The sequence below is a fragment of the Callorhinus ursinus genome, unplaced genomic scaffold (genome assembly GCF_003265705.2).
Source record: "Callorhinus ursinus isolate GAN/ISIS: 27379988/994484 unplaced genomic scaffold, GSC_fseal_2.0 scaffold13, whole genome shotgun sequence".
Classification (NCBI taxonomy): domain Eukaryota; kingdom Metazoa; phylum Chordata; class Mammalia; order Carnivora; family Otariidae; genus Callorhinus; species Callorhinus ursinus.
In genome coordinates this window covers 19,808,835-19,824,333 of record NW_027397075.1, presented here as the reverse complement: position 1 = coordinate 19,824,333, position 15,499 = coordinate 19,808,835, and the positions used below count along the sequence as shown (strand labels likewise).

Sequence of the window (15,499 nt, the reverse complement as noted above, 5' to 3'; positions counted from 1 at the left end):
AATCCAAACATACACTTTAAAATGGTTAACGTGGTGAATTTTATGTTATGTGAATTTTATCTCAATTTTTTAAAAATGGGTAAAAAAAAAACTGGATAAAGAAGAGATGGTGCAGGTTGCAGACCCACCCTGAGAAGAACTGTGGCCCTTCCCTTGGGTCCCAAGAAACACCCAGTCACAGGAGAGTGGGTTCACTTTAACCACGGTCAAAGCTTCAAGTGGACACAAGTCAAGCAGGATTAGAAGACAGTGGCCACAAGATGCAAAAGGCAGTAGGAGCTCATGTGTTTACTAAGAGGGGCAGACATGAATTTGATGGCCGATAGTGGCTGTGAGGAGGAACACCCATACCATCAGCCCCACATGTAGACGGAGGAAGGCAGGGTTTCTCAATTAGCACCTGCCATACTTGGGCTTCTATACAGGATGAAAATAGGATTTTTCACATTGCCAGATGCAACCCATTAGTGAGTTGTAAAATCAATTTAGTAGGGCATTTTTTAAGTGAACTAAACAAGAGATTAAAGATGAATGGGATAAAATATATACCACATCACAGCTACTAAGGTGTTATTTACTGATTTCAGTTGTAAACATATATGAGTTTGTGCTAACTCAGGATGTAAAATACATTTTTGTGATTTCTGGTCCAAAACAAAAAAATCTGAAAAAAACAATTCTACAGACAGTAAAAATCTCTGCTGCGGACCATTAACATTAAATAGGATGAAAAGTATAGCAAAGGAAATATAGTCAGTAATATTATAACACACCACGGTAAGCATTTCATAATGTGTATGATTGTTGAATCACTATGTTGTACACTTGAAACCAATTTAGTTATGTCAACTATACTTCAAATAATTAGAAAAGACAAAAAAATCCATAGGTATAAAACTATTAACTTCTTCAGTAAGTAGGATTAAAAAATTATGTATTTATTAGCCCACAAGAAGCGCATCTAAAGATTTATTACATGAAATATCTATAAGTTACTAAAATTAAAAATATTCATGTGACTATTATTTTCCTATTAACTTTCTTATTTTTGGAGTTTAATATGTAAGTACAAAACAAGGAGTCTAGAAACCAACCAGTTTCTATGCTTTGGTTTTTATCATCATCGAATCCCCAAATTTTGCTTTACAACTGGAAAAAATACTCATATTTTCATTGTCCCTTTTTGGGACAGTTTAGTATATGCGTTGCCAAAGTAAGCACTCTTTTTGGGAGAGTCTAATCACTCCAACTTACTACATTCATTTGTTAAACATTTATTGTAATCCTACATCTGAAGGTGAGACTGTGGGTTTTTCTTCCTCGGTGTACATGAAATGGAATTTTGGCAATTCACAGAAGAACTGATGATCCCCATGTTTCCCAAACACAAGTGTTCTGCCTAGGAATAGTAGGGATTAAATATCAAGAAAGCCTCTCTCAAAAGTTCACAAATAGTGTTTTTATAGCTTCTTACATTCACGTCTTATATTAACGCCTAATGTTGCTTCACACATTGGAGATAGTATTTATACGATAGAGGTTTGGAAACCAACCTCAATTCAATTTTATTTCAAATTTTAATTTTTATTTCATAAATAAAGAAGAGGCATTTTATGACATGGTATCTCAAATCATTTAATTTTTTAAAAGTAAAAATACATTCCTTAATAAATAAGCGAGCTCTGTAACACTTTCAACCCAAAAGGCAGCATGTGGAGTGCCAGTGACATTGTGGTGTTTGGTTTGTAAAAATGCATCAACCTGTAATATAATGCTTTCACAGACAGTGGATATGTACTAAACTATATATATACACAATGGTTCAATAAAAAGTTTTTAAAGAATTGATATGTTTATAAACAAATCCCTTGTATGGGTGTTTTGAGTTTGTATATTGTTGCTGTTATTTTGTTTTAAGAATTTATTTTTAAGGAATCTGTACACCCAAAGTGGGTCTTGAACTTAGGACCCCAAGATCAAGAGGTGCATGCTCCTCCAACCAAACCAGCTAGGTGCCCCTTGTTTTGTTTTTTAGATGTGTTTATTTTCTAACTCTAAATTTTTATCTTCAGATATAAAGAAAACTTCTCGGGATCTATGGTTTTACTCAGCAAATCACCTCCACAAATGACACATAGCAGTTCTGACACATTTCATGTAGGTTACACAATAGATGGGCACTGATAAAACTTTCTGCAATGGTGGAAACATTCCAAATCCTCACTATCCACACAAAAGCCACTAGCCATATGTGGCTACTGAACACTTAACATGTAGATATGTAATTAAAATACTCAATTTTTAAGTTTAAATTAATTTAAATAACCACAAGTGTCTACTGGCTATTCTACTAGACAGTGCAGTTCTAAATAACACCTGGCATTTTCTGCTCTGCAGACATCAAGCTATGCTTCATTTTTGCTAGTTATAGAATATTCTGAAGAAACTGACTCACAGTGACGACTGTAGTCACAAGAAGCAAGGATCTCTGGATATTTCTCCCCCATGTTTGAAAACCATCCTTCTGTTTCAGTAGTTATCAGAAGACTGCAATGAATAAGTCTATAAATTTAAGACTAAAGTAATTAAAACAATCAAGAGAAAACACCAAAAAAAGAACAGCTCCCACTAATTATAGGCAAACAGGCTGGGGTATGTACCCAGAAAACAGGAGACCTCTTTCACTTTCACAGGGGGAATTAACTGATACTTAAGCCTGATAAATATGTTAAATAAGGTTGTAAATTACTAGGTCTAATAAGACTTTTCAGTAGTAAAATTTTCAGAACGGTAAAATTTTTCTGAGGGAGTTAAACATTTGTCTAAATCAGTATTTACCAAACTATGGTTTCAGGAATAATTGGATAGAATAAAAAGTTAAGTATGCTACCAAAGGAGTGTTCATGGTTAAACTGGGAAATGCTGGGTTGAACAGAGACAAAATAGCTTTTCTTAGGAAAATTTCTATATAACCTTTACTGAGCTAATGTTCATTCTGAATCTCCAAGAGGAAGATTACAGAAGATTTATGAAATCTATTGGACAAATCATCATGAAAAATAAAGCTCTAATCAGTATTTCTCAATTTTGCCTAAGCAGAAAATGCCAGGTGTTATTTAGAACAAAGAATTACCTGGGGTGCTGGGGCACCTGGGTGACTCAGTCATTAAGCATCTGCCTTCGGCTCAGGTCATGATCCCAGGGTTCTGGGATAGAGCCCCGCATCGGGCTCCCTGCTCAGCAGGAAGCCTGCTTCTCCCTCTCCCACTCCCCTTGCTTGTGTTCCTGCTCTCGCTCTCTCTCTCTCTGTGTCAAATAAATAAATAAAATCTTAAAAAAAAAAAAAAGAGTTACCTGGAGTGCTTGGCAAACACATTAATATCCAGGCCTGGAGATTCTGATTAAAAGGTCTGGCGCAAGGAATCTTACTCTAGTTGAATTGTATGGTCCAGCAAGTTTAGGAAATACTGGTCTAGTTCATTCAGTGTAACCAAGGATAATGTGAAACAATATACACACATAAAAACTTACACTATCACACATAAAAGAAAGAAAACAGCTGTCTGCAAAAATGTAGAAAAACTGTAACACAGACTACTGATGGGAATGTAAAATGATATGCCACTTTGGAAAACAGTAGGGCAGTTCCTCAAAAACTTAAAAATAGAACTACCATATGATCCAACAATTACTATCTAGATATATTTACAGAAGAATTTAAAGCAAGGTCTTGAACAGATACTTGTATACCTATGTTCTTGACTGCATTATCCACAAGAGCCAAAAGGTAGAAGCAATCTAAGTGTCTATCTACAGATAAATGGATAACAAAATGTTGTATATATACCATAGAATATTACTCAGTCTTAATAAGGAAGGAAACTGTAACACCTGCTACAACAGGGATGAACCCTGAAGACATGATGTGAAGTGAAATGAGCCAGGCACATAGGAGCAAATTCTATATAATTCCATCTATATGAAGTATCTTCAGTACTCAAATTCATAGAGACAGAAAGGGGAGTGAAAGTTATCGTTAATGAGTACAAAGTTTCAGATTTGCAAGATGAAAAGAACTGTAGAAATGGATGGTGGTGATGGGCGCACAACAATGCAACTGTAGTTAATGTCACTAAATTATAGGCTTCAAAATGGTTAAGAAGATAAATTTGATTTTATGTATTTGACCACAATTTAAAAAGGAAAAACAAAAGGTATTATCAGAATTGTCTGATTACCGAGGTTAGTTCTAGAGGCAGCCTAGAGCCTTTTGATGGCCAAGACACTGTCCTTGCTACCACATCCTATCATAAATATGGATAACCAGGTAAGGGTTCAAATATAAAGTCATAGGTCCAGCATATCCTGGGTCTAAACAAACTGCATTTTCTCCAGTTCTGCTTATTTGGAAGTGATAATAACCCAAGGAAAAACTTCAGATCACCCAAATTAGCTAACTATAAAGAAAGTGTTTACTAATACACGGAGAATACACATAACCTACTTGAGAAATCAACTTCTCCTGAAGTACTTCCACGACATTCATTACACTTCTAGTCTCAAAATCTACAACTACCATTTTTAAATTATATCATGAAAATAAAAGGGTTGGCTTTTATCTTAAATTTAATTTCTCCACACATTTATTTTAAAGAATTTATCTATTTATTTGAGAGAGAGAGCACAAGCGGGGTGGGGGGGGTGCACAGAGGGAGAGGGAGAAGCAGACTCCCCCCAAAGCTGAGAGCCCGACAACTCAAAGCTCCATCCCAGGACCCCAGAATCATGACCCGGGCCAAAGGCAGTCACTAAACCAACTGAGCCACCCAGGCACCCCTCTCCACACATTTTTTAATTTATTCAAGCAACAGTACATAATTTCCCACTCTTATTATTAAGGCTAATTTATATTTTTTTAAAGCTACACTAACAAACCTGAAAATGAAGTGACTATGTTATGTATTCTAAAACTTTTAATATCTGATCATGAAGACAATAATTACCACTTTGTACTTTGTATTTTAAATTCTGATAGAAGGGACACCTGGGTGGCTCAGTCGCTTAAGCGGCTGCCTTCAGCTCAGGTCATGACCCCAGTGCCCTGGGATGGAGTCCACATTGGGCTCCTTGCTCAGCAGGGAGCCTGCTTCTCCCTCTGCCTGCAGCTCCCCCTGCTTGTACTCTCACTTACTCTCTCTCGCTCACGCTCTCTCTCTCTAACAAATAAATAAATGAAATCTTTTAAATAAATAAATAAATAAATAAATTCTGATAGAAATCTTATCACTGCAGGATTAAGTCAGGATTTTATTTTCTTTTAACCCAAATGTAATTCATGAGAAATAAAAATGTGATTGACAGATCATCTAGTATTACCTCAGACAGCTAAAAACCTAATTTAGAAATTTTTCAAAAAGTCAAAATAGATTTTGAGGGAGATTTATGATGATCAGCCATCCTATAATTCTGCATTTTTTCCATCAATAACATACTGTCCCAAACACCAAATGTCATCCATATATGTTGCAATACTATTTTAAAGTGGGGGGAGAAGTAATCTTCACTACCTTCTGGCTGAAAAAAGTTAAACATTCTTTTTTTTTTTTTAATTTTAATTCCGGTATAGTTAACATACAAGCTAAACATTTCTGCAGTAAGTTATGAGAGTTTTCAACAGCATTCTTTTTTTTAATTTTTTTAAAGATTTTATTTATTTGAGAGAGAGAGAGCATGAGAAGGGGGACAAAGGGGGCATGTTACATTATAAACTAATAAGAAAAAAGAAGAAAATAATGCCATCACCCAGAAAAACAACCACCGTTAATACACACAAAAAGTATATACATAACTTTATGTTTCAAGATCTGGGATACATTTTGTAATTTACTTTTATCAATTGGATTATTTGCCCATGTCACTAAATATCATTAAAAATGAAAATAACATAATAAAATAATTTTTTTAAATGAGCAATAATAAAAGATATCTGCCTCATACTGACTACTTACCATGGTCAAGCACTAGACTTAGCACTTGCCATGAGCTCTTTCATCCTCACAAAAAAACCTGTGAGAAAAGTAAAGTCATGCTCATTATACTGATGAACAAACTGAGTACTAATATTTAATGATGTTTAGGGTCACAGGGCAAATAATCAGAATAGTATCTCTTTTTTTAAGATTTATTTATTTATTTTAGAGAGCACAATTGGGAGGAAGGGACAGAGGGAGAGGGGAAAAAAAGACTCCCCATGGAGCAGGGAGCCCGATGCAAGACTTGATCCCAGCAAGGACCCTGAGATCATGACCTGAGCCGTAGAAGGCAGATGCTTAACCGACTGAGCCACCCAGGTGCCCCAGTAATTTTTTTTTAAATTACAAAGTCAAATTTACAGAAATCTCTTCAGGCAGAACCTACAGATGTAGGAACCCTCTCCTCAAATCAACAAGTACATATCAACCAAAAAAAAAAAAAAATGACTTTGGAGGTGCAAGAACTAAATTAAAATAAGTGTGCAAACATATTTAAGGTGAAGCTAAGAATCCTGACTTTCATGCAACTAAAATGGAAAGTCTCGTGTGTGACTGCTTTAACGGAGTACAGAAGGGAATTCAAACAACCAACAGCAGAATCAAGAGCTTTTAGAGAAAAAGTTCACAAAATCCCTTTCATAATTACAGGGTTGGGGCCTTCTCGTCTGTGACCACCTTTCTGAATGTCCTGGTGTACTTTCCTAAGAGAGGCAGAAATCCCTTCGTGAATGGAACAATGCCCTCGCTGCCATGTGTTGTAAGGGTATCTCTGCCTATTACTTGGTTTAAGGCCATGGGCAATGATGCACACCTGTGAATCGGGTGAACCTCGGTCCTCCAATCTGGTCTTATTATACAGAAGCAAAGTAACACTTAATCTCTGTTTTGTGCCTCTCCCCTTGGCCTTTCACAAGGATGTTCGTATTACAGACACATGAGGAGGAACTTTTCCCCCAAGACTTTGGAAGAGCTCACGAGGAGCCTACAGGAAGATCTAAAGAGCAATTATTGTAAGTAAAATTCATTCTACAGTGGTCCTTTCTTAGATCTCATTCATGGACACTAACTTATTCATAAGTACAAAAATACCTTTGTTTCAAGGTCACTTCACCTAAACGGCCAAGACATGAGTTGTGAAATACTGCAGAATTTGTGATTACAAGGACTCCAAATAATCCCATTTCACCCTCACCAGAATCCTATGAGAAAAGTACCTCCAGTCCACTACAATGATGAGCAAATGGAGGCCCATTTAAAAACAATAAACCGATATTACTCGCTACTAATGATCTTTATTTAAGAAATGGCCAAGTCACTCCTTTTCTGATACCATTGGAACTTGAAATCTGCAAGAAATTGGAAGGCATTCTGGGGGCTCCACAGAAAGTGCTGATGCAAGGACAAGGAATGGCTTCTCTTCTTCCCTAAATTAACAACACTGACATTTTACAGTCTGATTCATATAAAAATGCACTCCCCTAAAGCCGCCTTTTTTTTTTTAGATTTTATTCATTTGAGAGAGAGAGAGAGCACAAGCAGGGGGAGGGGCAGAAGGAGAGGGAGAAGTGGGCTTCCCGATGAGAGTGGGGAGCCCGACTCGTGACTTGATCCCAGGACCCGGGGATCATGACCTGTGCCGAAGGCAGACGCTTAATCAACTCAGGCACCAAGGTGCCCCTGCTAAAGCCTTCTTGTCTGAAAAAGTAAAGGAGCTAACCAGCAGTCTGACATTCAAAACAATTCATTGTGTGAGGTAAAAATGATAATACAGTCATTTATGAAACAATACCTAACACTTATGGCATTTTACTTTTGCTAGGTACTGCCTCAGCATGTTGCACACGTGAACTCCTTTAGTGTCCCCAACAATCACATATGTTACATTTTATTGTCACCCCCGTTTTGCAGATGAGCAAATTAAGACATATTCTTGCACAACTGCTTAAAATCAGGACCAGGATTTGAACAAAGCCTGAAGAGGGCCTGCAGTTCAGTGCCTATGCTATCATGTCAAATAGACTCTAAAGGCTTCCTTTGTATTTTTCACTTCACAGCGAGTTAAAGTTGAGTGTCCAGCCACTCTCACTCATCTTCAATCCGTGGAATAAGATGTGAGAGTCCCTCGGGGTTGCCTGGGTGGCTCAGTTGGTTAAGCGTCCAACTCTTGATTTGGGCTCAGGTCATGATCTCAGGGTTTTGAGATCGAGCCCCGCGTTGTGCTCCAAGCTCAGTGTAGTCTGCTTGAGATCCTCTCTCCTCTCCCTCTGCTCCTCCCGCTCACACACACTCTCTCCCTCTCTCAAAATAAATAAATAAAATCTTTTAAAAAAAAGATGCTAGAGTCGCTGGAGCAGCTGTGAGGCCTCCATGAGTTTGTGCACACATTAATGTACATAAAGCACTCATTATAGCGCAAAATAAACACACTGAAAATGTTTCCTGATACTATTATTAGTCTTTTCTTCTCACTACTTTCTCTTTAATGACTTGATGTTCGTATAACCATTCATTCAGTCAACAAGCAGAAAACGCCTACAATGGTACAGCCTCTCTAGAAAGCACTGAGGATCACAGGTTATCCGTACTCTCATGGCTCTCCCAAGTGAGTGGAGGAATCCCATCTACACACCCCCACGTACTGTATCAACGGGTCAGTTCTATAGTATGTAAGTGCTCTGGGGCACAGTGGGGTGTAGAATCATACCGAGAGGTACCTTTTCATCAAGCAAGGAAGGGGTGACCTAACAATCCATTAGAGCTAGAGCAAAGGGGACGAAACTAATGGACCTTTAAGGAAAATTTTTCATTAAAAGACTATTGACAAGATTTAGTGAGAAGAGGTAAACAGAGTAAAAGTAGTCACATAAAAAATGAGAAAAGGAAAGACAATGTTATGATAAAGAAATGTACTGATGTGGAACTGGAAACCAGTTGGAGGCTAAGTTAAAAACATTTTTTTCTTTGAACTGGGTATTCAAGGAGGCCAGGAGTCTACAGCTTCCAAATGAATTCATGCGCTGGCACACTGGCAAAGCACAACCATCAAGGCAAGCACCAGTTCTACTCCCTCAAACCTTCTGTGAGATGAGCAGGGCAAGAAAGGAATGGATAGCTGATCACTGGAGATAAACTGAGGTAGGAATCAAATGGCTTGGGAAGGAAAGTTAGCTTTCCCATCTCTGCACCTGGCGACTGTCCCCCTAACTTCAAGCTACCCCTCGCATCTTCTAGGATTCTTGCCCACCGACTTCCCATCCAAGGTGCTCCACATACCCAGCGTCAGACTTGAAGCTCCATTGTGTTTAAAATATTCTTATTTAAATGAAAACCTTGCAGGTTTTGTGTATTCCTTGTAGTTGTTTTGCTTTTCACTCTCTTACTTCTTGCATTAACATTTTAGTTCACCTACACATATTTTGGCATAAGTAGTTTGCTGAACTTCTTATTAGTTCTCCTTTTATCAAGGAATGAGGTTATAATAAATGCTGAGCTCTTTTTAATACTTCTGCGTTTGATCCTCAAATTCAACATGCTCCATCTGCTAGTGAGGGGGTACGTGAGGGAGCACAGTGATCTAACACTGTGGTTCACGTCCTCTGCTTTTGCACCTCCTAAAAGAATCTTGTACTCTTCTGACATTTTTAGGTTGACATCTTAAATTTTTATCAGAAATTTAATGGAAGGAGAGGATATCATTTCTAGCACAGTATTTATTTATTTCATTTTATTTTTCCAGCTTTAGTGAAGTATCACTGACAAATAAAAATTATCTATTCAGGGTATACAACATGATGATCTAATACACATACACGCCTTAAGCAGGCTAATGGACACTCCATCACCTCACATAGTTTCTTGCGTTGTGTGTGTGTGTGTGTGTGTGTGTGTGTGTGTGTTGAGAACATTTAACATCCACAACCTTAAGTATACAATTCACTACTATAAAGTTACAATGTTGTGCATGAGAACCCTAGAGCCTAGTCATCTTATAAATAAGTTTGTACCCTCTGACCAACATCTCCCTGTTTCCTCCCTTACCCCCTGGAGACCACCATTCCACTCCCTGGTTCAACTTTTTAGATTTCACATATTAATGATATCATACAGTACTTGTCTCTGTCTGGCTTATTTCACTTCACATGACATCCTCCAGATTGATCCATGTTATCTCAAAAGGCAGGATTTCCTTCTTTTTTATGGCTGAATAATATTTCACTACATACATATATGTACATACATATGGGTATACATATACACAGTATATATGTATCTTAAATATATTACTGTTGCAACTTGGGAGCTATAGATTTCACTCATTTACTTAATGAAATGTCCACCAAACAATCTAATTGCTAAGCCTGTCCTCATTGTCAAATCAATAAACAATATCAAACTTCTCTTCAGAAAAAGCCTGACCACATTTTTCAATTCAAATAAATGTGCTAATCTTCTCTGTAAACTTCCCCACCCCTTACACATACATACACACACACACACACACACGCCAGTCAAGTCCAATTCTAAAAGAAATAAATAAGGCATGGAATCCTGCCATGTATTTGTCAAAAGATAAAATAAGACTCTGCCCTATCTATGATTCTGACCAAAACTCTCTTCGCTTTACCATTTATGACTTCTCATTCAGGAGCTAAGAATTCTTAAATGATCCCTTTATTGGAAGAATCAGAAGATTTTGCTCCCTGGGGCAACTATTGAAAGATTCATGCTAGGTGAGAAGCATGACTTTGTCACCTGGGAGAAAAGCAATTTGTGAATGGGAAGTTAAGAAAGGAGAATCAGCCATCCACAAGAGCTCTCAGGAAACCAGTTCTAGGAAAGTGAATATGTACACTGAGCATCTAAATACCATTAAAACCATTTTTGCATGTAAAATCCCTGGAAAGTTCTATGAAACCCCAGGTACACATATATTCCAGTTTAAAGACTAATCTAAGAAACGGCTCCACAGCTGAACTCATACTGGAAAGCCAAGGAACATAAACTGTGAAAACTGTCCATCATAACATCTAAGCACAGAAGCAGAATTAAGATACAGGACGTAGTGAAAGCCATAAATATGTAAGTTCAACATAAGGGAGCAGAGTGTAGACTCTGTAAGCATAAAACACAGGGTTTGGATCCAGCTCTACCACTTATGAGCTATGGGACTTTGAATAAATTCCTTTATCCCCCTTTGTTTTTGAGCCTTATTGAGATATAATGGATAAATAATACTGTATAAGTTTAAAGTATACAACATAATTACTTAATATATGTATATATTGTGAAATGATTACCACAACAAGGTTGGTCAACACATCCATCACTTCACAGAGCTACAGTATTTTCAGGGGTGAGAACCTTTAAGATCTATTCTTTTAGCAACTTTCAAATACACAATACAGTGCTGTTAACTACAGTCACCATGATGTACATGACATTAGATTTTGTATCCTGTAACTCTACTGAATTCACTTATTTTAACAGTTATTTAGTAGAGTCTTTCAGATTTTATCTATAGAAATCATGTCATCTACAAATTTATTTCTTCCTTTCTGATTCAGATGCGTTTTGTTTCTTTCCTTGCCTAATTGCTCTGGCTGGGACCTGCAGTACCATGTTGAATAGGAATTGTGAGAATGGTCACCCTTGTCCTGTTCCTCGTTTTACAGAAAAAGCTTTTCAACACTTCACCATTTCACCATTGAGTATGATGATCGACATACACATATCAATAAATGTGATATATTGCATTAACAGAATGAAAGATAAAAACCATACAATCATCTCAGCAAATGCAGAAATAGCATTTGACAAAATTCAACACTCATGATAAAAACTCTCAACACATTAGGTCAAGAAGGAACACACCTCAGAGGCGCCTGGGTGGCTCAGTTTTTAGGCGTCTGCCTTCAGCTCAGGTCATGATCTCAGGGTCCTGGGATTGAGCCCACACATCGGGCTCCCAGCTCAGCAGGGAGCCTGCTTCTCCCTCTCCCTCTCCCCCTGCTTGTGTTCCCTCTCTCGCTGTCTCTTTCTGTCAAATAAATAAAATCTTTAAAAAAAAAAAAAGAACACACTTCAACATAATAAAGGTCACATATGTCCTTTATTGAAGGCTCAGCTTCCTCATCTATAAAACATGAGTGTGGGGCACCTGGGTGGCTCAGTCGGTTGAGCGTCCAACTCTTGGTTTCAGCTCAGGTCATGATCTCAGAGTTGTGAGATGGAGCTCCGAGTCGGGCTTCATGCTCAGCACAGAATCCACTGGAAATTCTCTCTCTCCCTCTCCCTCTGGCCCTCCCCCCACTCACTTGCACTCTCTCTCTCTCTAAATAAAATCTAAAAAAAAAAAAAAAAAAATACAAGTGATGGTAAAAATTTCATCATGATGATGATGGTGTGACATAACAATTTTATTTTACTGTTTCACTGAAATGTGAGGACTGGATGATATAACATGAAGCACTTAACACCAAACCTAGCATATCACTCAGTAAATACTAACAGCCAGCAGTTCAGGCTATGAGTAAGAAAAAACTTGTTAACAGTCAACTCCGACAAAATGGAAACAAATTATTTTCAATTACAAGTCTGTCCTACGTCTCTAAAATTGCCTTTCATGAATCTAACCCCAATCAGAACACAGTTTAGGAAGAGCATAAAAATTTTCCCTTCTTACTAGTAAGTCACCTAAGGGATAAATAGCAATAAGAAGATTCTGCTATTTTGAAGCCACTCACAAATCTTTATCTGAATTTCAAATTGTTTAAGGTGCCCAGAGTCTAATAGCATATGACACAGTTAACAACAAAGAAAATGAATCAAGAGAGCCGAGTTAGAAAACCCCTACAGGTGTTAAGACATAGTCTTTTGCAAACCAAGAGATTAGGAATTTAATTTGTGCAAGTACGGAGAGGACTTCTAGTCATTTGTCTGGGAGAGCTTAGTACAGATAAGAACTTAATTTGCCTGAATGACCTAGACTTAATTTCACAAACATTCTCACTTCTGAAAGGTGCCTGGAGCTTTGCCTTTGAGTGGACGTCCAAAAAAAAAAAAGAAAATATTTCTAGAAATGAAGGAATTACCTTAATAACTCATAAAAAGTAAGGCATTGCTAGACATCTGTTAAGAATGAATAACATGAGGGCACCTGGGTGGCTCAGTTGGTTAAGCAACTGCCTTCGGCTCAGGTCATGATCCTGGAGTCCCAGGATCGAGTCCCGCATCGGGCTCCCTGCTTGGTGGGGAGTCTGCTTCTCCCTCTGATCCTCTTCCCTCTCGTGCTCTATCTCTCATTCTCTCTCTCTCAAATAAATAAATAAAATCTTAAAAAAAAAGAATGAATAACATGAATATATAATCAACGAATTGCCCCACAGATCAAGTTTATTCAAGATCTCAAGCAGTTAATTCCATTCCATTTCAAACTTTGCTACAACTAGTTTCATTCTTAATTTTTACCTCCCCATTTACTAAGGTAAATCAAAAGACTCGATTATATCAGTTGCCTCTAAAAACAAAGAACAAATAATGAAAAAAAGGCGAAGAAGATATGGCATAGTTTCCCAATGCTATTGTGGAAGTACTGCCCAAAATCACTGCTTATTTTACTACTGAACAAACTATGAAACAGTATATCACTACACGGAGCAAACAGCAGGTAAGCAAAGAATCAAGACATCACAATGCTACAACCATAGGATAATGTGTTGCCACATTTGTCCCAAAGGCAACTCTGGAACAAATTCTATTTATCTAATAAGGTGGGACAATTTACTATATAAACGAACAAAATCCTCCAAAGAATATCAAAAATAAAAAAGATATATTGTCCAATATATTGTGATCTGGGAAAGAAAATGTACTAATCTTAGTAAATGGAACTTTCACATCAGAGATATTATCTAACAGGTGCTGTTTTTCTAAACCCATTCAAGCTGGCTCCGAGTTTGCAACAGGATCTCTGCCTATTTCTAAATTTGATGGAAACTTATGTATGATTTACACTGGTACCATATGGGGACAGATTCTACGAACCTTTATAAGTTGAGGTATCTAATGACACTGCATTATTAAAAGGGATTTCCTATAACAGTGATTTAGCAATGGCATCCTAGCTAATCTTATCACACCATTATTAGAGCAAGTTCTCTATTTTAAGCTATAGAGTTTTCAAGAAGCAATACCAAATCCTATAAATAATTGTATTTAAGTGTTAAATGTACTATTTCATTTGGAAACTAGATTTATTTTAAGGTAATCCGTGATGTTTTGCCTTTCTCTGAGAAATTGGGTGGGTGACTGAATAAGTGAATTACAGCATGCACGCAACTTTTTTGGTCCCCTTAATTTCCTTAAAGTTGAGTAACAAAATGCAGTATGAAGAAAGAATACTTGTAAAATCAATACCATAACTGATTGCTTCAAAACAGAAAAACTGACTACTGGCTATAAAAGCCAGAGGAAAATGCCAGGCTTATAACAAGGTAAAAATACTAAAAATATTTGATATTTGCAAACAAACTTAACCCCTGTAGTTCCTCTCACAAATATCCGAGAGACAGACAGAAACATAGACAGACAGAGACAGAAAGAGATGGACTCACAGGCCACATACGTGAAGCGGTCTCACCTGTCTTTTAAGATTGATTCTCCCAAAACAAGGATGATTGTCTTTCCAGTATTTCTTTTTCAACCTTTATAGTCCAGAAATACCCACATACAGAGAACTAGAAGGACACTCATCACACATCATAAATCACAGTGGACAGGTCAGCTTCATGCTTAGTCAATTCCTCATTCAACACTCTTTCCCAGTTAAAGGCAGCCTCACCTCCTCTGGGGAATTAACTGCCATGTAATCATCACTTGGATTGTTTTTGTTTTGTTTTGTTTTGTTTAAGATTTTATTTATTTATTTGACAGAGAGAGACACAGTGAGAGAGGGAACACAAGCAGGGGGAGTGGGAGAGGGAGAAGCAGGTCCCCCGCCGAGCAGGGAGCCCAATGTGGGGCCCAATCCCAGGACCGTGGGATTATGACCTGGGCCGAAGGCAGATGCTTAACGACTGAGTCACCCAGGCACCCATCACTTGGATTGTTGAGCACTATTCTTTCACATGAAACTTTTTAAGAGAACTGTTTTCCAGGGCGCCTGGGTGGCTCATTGGTTAAGCAACTGCCTTCGGCTCAGGTCATGATCCTGGAGTCCCGGGATCGAGTCCCACATCGGGCTCCCTGCTCAGCAGAGAGTCTGCTTCTCCCTCTGACCTTCCCCCCTCTCAGGCTCTCTCTCTCTCATTCTCTCTCTCAAATAAATAAATAAAATCTTTAAAAAAAATGCTGAAATCCACAAAACTACTAAATTCTTTAACTTCCAAAGGAAGGAATATGAAACGAAAGGGTGCACATCATCCACGGTGAAACCTGACAAGGGAATGTGACACTATCAAAAAAAAAAA

General features: G+C 37.7%; 1 protein-coding gene across 4 annotated transcripts in view; it reads right to left on the bottom strand.

The window, feature by feature from the left end:
- Nucleotides 1–15,499, bottom strand: part of SMYD3 (SET and MYND domain containing 3) — a 698,417-nt gene that overhangs the window by 603,011 nt on the left and 79,907 nt on the right. The gene's annotated exons all lie outside the window — the stretch shown is intronic.